Below are 7,930 nucleotides of genomic sequence, written 5' to 3'. Positions count from 1 at the left end.
CACACACACACACGTGTTACTGCATTGGGTGACAGTAGAACTTTTTTTTGGGGCACCAGACAGATGCCCCTCCCCCCCATTTCCAAAAAATAAAAGTATTTTATGTTTGTGTGTTTCCCCTTCAGATGTGTTGCATGTTTTATTTAAAACAAAATTTTATATCAAAAATGTAGTTTTTAGAATTTTTGATGGGGTATTTATGTTTCCTTAGTGTTATCTAAAGGGTTGTTCGTCCGAGCCTGGTTACCCTCACCTTGCTCGAAGTTCCTTCCCTTGAAATTTTGTGACCATTTTGTGATCGCCTAGGTCTCAGTGTTTGCTATATGTGATGGTGCTATATTGTGTGTATGCTATATTTTCTGTATGTTTGAGACAGCAAGTATAAATCAAATATCTTTCCCAGTTGTATTTCTTCCTAATTTGGATTTAAGATCCGTTATAATATATTATATTTTATCTTTTAATTTGTTTTATGGTTTTCGAATTTTGACGATGGAGCGGTGTACTATTTAGATTTTGTTATATAAAAAATTCCTATTGTATTATTCGAGTGATAATATGTGTCGTTCCTCGTAATAGTTTTTAAAGATGTTGATAGGTAGGTTACGCTCGATCCAATGTCCACACTTCTTTTATTCTCTATGTGTTTCTCCTGGGTCGAGTTAGGCCTCCTTTATTTAGTTTATCTGATTATTCTTTATTGAAAGATCCAAAATTGTTTAATGAGACACATTTTTTTATAGTGGTCAACCATACAGTGCGGGAGCTGTATGGCTTTTAAGATATAGAAGAAGTTAGTAGGGTTTTAAACTAAGTGTTATACAGTATGTATTTGTGTCTGTTTTGTCTGTTTATCTTCTACTTGGGGTGTTTTCAAAGACTCTTTCATAGGCCTGTCCACTTCGCGTAGCGCCATGTGACTTAGCCCCATGATGTCATCCACTTTTACTTCCCCCATATAGTTTCCCTGTATCCCTTACTATATGTCTTTAGAATTTTCTTTCAGAAAAAAAAAGAAAAAAAATTTTTTTTTAAATACAAAATATTTGAAATATAATTTGAAATTTTCTTTGAAATATGGCTGTTGTGATGTGGGGGGGTTGGGGGGTTGGGTATGGCGTCGGCTCGCATTTGCGCTACTCGACCCTTCGGTCTGTAATACCGATTCCTTCCTCCCCCTCTCTCCACCAATTCCAACATAAATTGCATTATATCAGCCTGACGGTAAGTATCTGTTCGTCGTAAGACGTATTGAGTACTTATTGTGGTTAATATTCTTATTTGTACCACGTATCTTATTTAAAAATCTTTATCACCTGTCCACAGGATATCATTGTAGTTACTATATAGTCTATAATTTTTAGAACGATTTTGTTTTCGTAGTCTACATCTATGAATAAAACATTATTTTTGTTATGCTTATATTTTTTGCATATTTCCATTATTAACTTTGACCTATTATGTTTAGTTTTATCACATTGGGCAATCGTATGTAGTTTGGTGAAGTTCGCTGTTTTACATAAAGAGCATTTCGGCATTATCCTGATCATACGACGTTTGATTGCTTCTTCGCCTGTTAGCCAGGCGTTGTGCACGTATTTAAAAATTATACTTTGTGTTTTGACAGATCTTATTTTTCCCAATTTTTCCAAGTTTTTGTTTAATTTACCCCCCAGTTGTCCTGCTCTACTCTACATTTTATATTTTTGATTACATCCTCCCTAATCCAAGCGTGACTTTTACATATTTCTATTTTCCATAAATCTGTTTTGTCCCTATATTTTAAAATTAGTTCTCTTATTTGCTTAAATTTGCGTGGTACTTCGAATTTTTTTTATTAATTTGTTATTTTTGGATATCTCTGGTCGGTTTCTCAAGGTGAAACCGAACCAGTAGACGTACAGTGCTTCCCACGCTGTAGCCGGGTCTGATATTTTTAATCTATTGATTATGTTAGTTAATTTTAGTAGTAGGGGGCTCGGCAACCCCAAGCCCCCTCTACTTTTAGCACTCTATAATGTCTCTTTTTTTTCCATAATTAATTTTATGATTCCATATATAATCTATTGTTTCATTGTCTATTTTGTTTAAAAGTTTATTATCCATATCTATGGATTTAAATATATAGTTAATATTTGAGTATAAATAAGTGTTGGCCACTTGGGCCCGTTCCATGATACATAATGGCGCCATGGCCCAGATTTTCACATTTTCTCTTATTTTGTTGATAATAAGTTTATAGTTTTCTACAGCTTCGTTTTTACCAAAATAAACCCCTAGAGCCTTTACCGTGTCTCTCAGTAGGGGCAATCCAGGGTGGTTGCCCCTCCAGTTACCTATTTTTAAGATTTCGGTCTTGTCATGGTTTATTTTGGAACCCGACGCTTTACCAAATTTTTCAAATTCTTCGATTAGATGCTTATAGCATTTCCCCTCTCTTATAAAGTTGGTGCAATCATCTGCATGTTGAAGCATTTTTAACTCTTTTTTTAGGTTTGGTATTTGTATGCCTTGTATTTCTGGGTTGTTTCTTATCTTGTGACTTAGAATTTCTATTGCCATTACGTATATTAGCATTGATAGTGGACATCCTTGTCTCACTGATCGTTGTATTTCAAATTCTTTCGTGCATTTCCTGTTTACCTGTACACATGAAATTATCCCAGTGTATAGGATTTCGGTCCATTTCCGGAAGTTGGGTCCGAAACCAAATTTTTAAAAAACATTCTGTATATAGTTTTGTTCTAATCGGTCGAAAGCTTTCTCCTGGTCGAAGAGTAGCATAGCACCCTTCGTACCAGTTTCATTTATGTAGTCAGTTATAGTTTTAATGTTTAAAATATTGTTTTGCATATCCCTCCCCCCCCCCAAAGTTTGATTTATATTAATTATTTTGTTTACCCTTTACTCTATTTGTTAAAATTCTACTTAAAATCTTATAGTCCGTGTTTAAAAGTGATATGGGCCTCCAGTTTTTAATCTGGTCTCTATCCCCTTTCCCTTTGTATATAATTGTGATAACCCCCTCCGTCATAGATTTAGTCATTTTATGTTTACTTTAAAAAATATTATTATACAAAGCGTTTAAGATCGGCGTTAGTTCACCGTGGAACTTTTGGTAGAATTCCACGGTGGGTCCATTTTTCCTTGGCGATTTCGTTTTAGTGAGTGTAGCTATACTCTTTGTGATTTCTTCATCTGAGATGACGCCATCACATTGGTCTCTATGTACTGTTGATGTCATCTCACAGTTGACATTTTTAGGTAGCTGTCGATTGTGCTGAAGTCTATGTTCTGTGTGGTGTATAATTCTTTATAATATTGGGAAATACTATTTAGGATATCTTCTTTTACAGTATGGGTTACATTGTTTATTTTGATTTTGTTTAAATTTTTATCACCCCCGTTTCTAAATTCTTCTCGTTTATATAAGTCTTTTGCCTTGTTGTAGATCTCTGTAAATTTTCCCGCCCTTATTATTCTCCCCTGATTTTCGTCTTCTTCAATGATTTTAATTTTGTCTGTCAATCGTCTTTTTTTTTCATCGTCGTTTGTTGTTTTGCTTAGTTCTAATTTGAGTTCATGTTTGTCTTTTTTCTGTTTTTCCACCCTTCTATTTGAGTACTGAATAGATATTATTTTTATTATGTTTTTTAAAACATCCCAATCATTTATTATATTTTTGAAGGTTTCAATTTCTTTTCTTTTATTATTTCTACTAATTCTTTGTCATTTAAAATCTTATTATTTAATTTCCATAGTCCTGGCCCCCATTTTTCTCTCTTTTTTCATTTTTAGGTCCATAGTGACCATGAAATGGTCTGAAAGTATTTGGTTGGTTATTGCAGTATTAATATATATTATTGGATCATAAAAATTCCCGTAAAATTTATCAACCCTGCTAGACTGGTTTGGTTTATAGTTAAAGGTAAATTCTCTTCTTAATATGTTCAGTTTTCTATAAATGTCATGTAAATTGTGTTTATTTCATAAATTTATCATTTCAGTTCGGTATATTTTGTGACTTGTTGTTAGGTCAGACGTTCTGTCAATCTCGTCCCCTACCCAATTGAAATTTCCCCCTATGATTAGATTTTCCATCGAATATTGTTGTAAGTAGTTAGAAAAGTTTTCTATAAAATTTAGTTTCTTATTTCTATTAGCTGGCATGTACACATTTATTATATGCCAATGTAACATTTTAACATGTAGCAACCGTCCCTTAAAAAATTTCCCCTCCTCAAACCTTTCCCAGGTTACTCCCTGTTTATTTTTTATTATTGTTGCTACCCCTCCTCTAATATCATTATTTGTAAAATTGTTGCATATCACTATTGCGTTAAGTTTGTCTTCTAATAAAAATTTGAATTCTGGCGTAATTCCAGTGTGTGTTTCTTGTATCATTATTACATCAAAGTTTGTTTCTTTGGCTATTTTGTCTGCTTTCGCTTTGTCTATCCCATTGCTGTTGATAGTGGCGATCCGGAAGTTTGTTTCTTCCATTTTTGCTTCACTCCCAGGTGCCGCATCACTTTTATATATAATTTAATTGTATGTATTTCAGTTAAAGTTGTTATATTAAAAAAAATTAATTATATTTATATTATGTATACATTCATGTGGGACTCTGGATTGGTCCCAGAGCCTCGTTTGATTGGTTACTGTTTTCTGTAAGCTGTGATTCGTTTATAGTTTCCATGTCTGATTCGTATTCGCTTTCGTTTACCGTGTCAGTTCCATTTTCGTTTTTTGTTTGTTCTGTCGTGGTTTCAAGGTCATTGTCTTTGTCTTTCTTTTTTTTCATGATTTTAGCCCTTACGGGCTGGATTACTGTTCCTTGGGTTTTGCTTAGTATTTGGTACACATAGCTCAACTCCCCTTCAGGAGGAGTCATGCGACGACGTGGCCTGTTTGCGCTTCTGTGCCGGTGTTGATGTTGATGTCATGGGTTGGATTCCTAGTGACTCTTCTTGTTTCCCCTCACTCTCTTGGGTAATTGCACCCTCAAGTTGTATTAGAAAATACGGGGTTTTCCCGAATATTTCATCCTCGTATTTGGGGGTTCCTGGACGGCAGGTCTTTTTTGGGGTGACAAAGTCTTCCCACTCTAGATCTTTGCCGGTCGTATTTACTGTGGGTGTCTGAGTGTTTCCATAAGGTGTGGTTGTTGTGTCATTTAGTTGTGAAGTTATCTGGTCAATTATGTCCGTATTTACGAAATCAATCAAATTTTCGCCATTTATTTCCTCATCAACAGTTTTTGTTGTATTTGTAGCCGCCGCACTTGCATATGTGCTTGGGGCTAACGGATTTGTACAGTCTCTGGGCGCATGCCCAGTTTTCCTACATCGTGTACAGGGACGCTCGTACTCACATCCCTTGTACCACGTTTTTAGCAGGAAACCCAAAACATAGAAAAATGCTGGGAGCTTGGCTGCGTCCTCATTGGCAGCTGTAATGATTCTTACCCCGGTTTTTATTTTCTGGTACCCCTACAAAGTTGCCATTTTTGGGGTTTTAATGTTGTTCTGGAATTTCTGTTTTATTTTGTCTATCAAAGCTTCGTTATCAACTTCCAAGGGGAGCCCCGAGACCATTACGTCTCTTGTTCTGGGCTCTAACCCTCTGGTGATTTGGGGGGCTTCTGACACCTTTGCTGTCATTCCCTTAATGTCTATTTGCCCCATGTCTAATATGGGGGGTGTCATAGTCTTTGGGGTAGATGATAAATCTATTTCGCTTTGAAAGCGGTGATTATGTCTGATTGTCGGGGGCAGTCTGCAACGTCCCGGAAATCTAGCAGTTGGCATCATTTGGGGTGAGAGGCTATTAAAATATCTCTCCCATCCCCTTTCTCTATTTTAACTGCAAAGTACTGATCAAGTCTTGCCCCTTTATACATAGTTTTATGTATGTGTTTGTAAAAATTGATATGGGTTAGGGTAACTTTATGTGAATAGTATATTGGTTATTTTTTCCTCTTCCCGTGTGTGGATAGTAGATATTGGGGTTTTTGATAGTAAATATTGGGTTTGTTTTGTGCTCCTTCCCGTGTATGGATAGTATATTTGGGCTTTTGTTTTCTCCTTCCCGTGTGTGGATAGTATATTTGTGTTTTTTTTTCTCTCCTTACCGTGTGCAGATATTATATTTTTGGGAATAGTATGAGTTCACATACGTTTGTGTGGACAGTAGATATTTTGGTGTTTTTCTTCTTCCCGTGTGTGGATAGTAGATTTTGAGTTTGTGGATAGTATATAATAGTTTTTCTTCTTCTTCCAGGGTGTGGATAGTAGATATTGTGTTTTTTTTCTCCTTCCGTGTGTGGATAGTGTATTTTGGGGTTTGTAAGCATTCTCGTTTGTTTATGTGGATAGTAGATATCGTGTTTTTTTTTCTCCTTCCCGTGTGTGGATAGTATATTTTGGTTTTGTGGATAGTATATTAAGGGATTGTTTTTTCTCCTTCCCCTGTGTGGATAGTATATTTGGGTTTCTGTTTGCTCCTCACCTTTGTGTTGATAGTATATTTTGGTTTTGCAGATAGTATAGTGAGGTTGTTTTTTTTTATTCCCGTGTGTGGATAGTATATTTTGGTTTGTTTTTGCTCCTCACCTTTGTGTTGATAGTATATTTGTGGTTAGTGGATATTATATTAAGGGTTTGTTTTCTTCTCCTTCCCGTGTGTGGATAGTATATTTTGACTTTGTGGATAGTTTAGTAATGGCTTGTTTTTTGTCCTTCCGATGCGTGGATAATATATAATATGCGAAGTGAGTGTAATGGATGTTTTCCTTCATGTCCGTGCTTGACAAATATAAAGTCAAAGGGTTCGTCGTTCGCGCCATTCAACATTGAATAAACGAAGATGACCATAGAGTTATTTAACCAGCTGAAGGACAGTTGGTACTGGATGGTAGATGCCTCCTATGTGGTGGAAAGGCTACAACATGAATGGAGGTATCCAGTTACGAAAGACTTTGTGACAAGTCAAATGACCAGCCTTAAAGTAGCCATAGATCTGGTATAAGGCAAGATCGAACAGGAAGTCAAAAAGTTACGAGGCTTTATTCAACCAACATACGTGAGAGTGGGCAACTTGATAATGTAACGAAAGTAAAGTGTTTTTTAAAACAGATATTGGATTGGACAGAGTGGTCCTTTGTGAAGTGGGGGGGGGGGGTGAACCAGCGAAAGAAAGCAGAAGAACTAATGAGGAAAGTGATGGAAGAAGAAGTGAAGATAAAAAAAGATGGTCTAAGGAAAGAAAGGAAAGAGAAAACAGAAAGAACGAAGAGGAGTTTGAGAGACTAAATGAAAACTGGATGAAGGTGCAGGAGAAATTTAGATTGATGGTCCATCCTGACTGGATGTTAGAGAAAGAGAAAAAGAAGACAGGAATGATTTACAAAGTGAGGAGCTTGTGGAAGAACTGGAGAAAAACAAAGAAGAACAAGAAGAACCAAAGGCCCTTTTGAGGGCCACTCATACGGCTCGAAAAGAGTTGCTTTCTTGCTTTAATTTTTTTTCTCTCAGTGTGAGTTGTATAGTTGTTTGTCTGTTGTCTGTTATCTGAGTTATCTCTGTCTCTGTCCCGCCAGTCCCGTTCCCGCCAAGTATTCTAGGTTTTTTTTCCCCGCTGTTTGTTTCGATTTGGGTCAGCCCCTTGCTACATTGTTGCTCATCGTCAGTACGGTGACGTCACCTTCCCTGTTTCATTCCTCTTGTCCATATACAGTCGCAATACTTTTTTGTCCCTCTATAGTCCCACCCATGTTAAAATTTCCCATGTTAAATTTCCCTTTGATCTGTGGTACAATCCCTTGTTTTTCCATATATGTTCTCATTTGCCCTACGGTATCCCCTGTTACTACTACTGTAAGTGGTATTTATGCATGACTATATTCTTTTTGTACGATTGCTATCACTTG

Source organism: Sinohyriopsis cumingii, chromosome 12 (genome assembly GCF_028554795.1).
Source record: "Sinohyriopsis cumingii isolate HCF-2022 chromosome 12, ASM2855479v2, whole genome shotgun sequence".
Classification (NCBI taxonomy): domain Eukaryota; kingdom Metazoa; phylum Mollusca; class Bivalvia; order Unionida; family Unionidae; genus Sinohyriopsis; species Sinohyriopsis cumingii.
The sequence above is the reverse complement of the archived record's forward strand: the minus strand, read 5'-3'. Positions refer to the sequence as shown.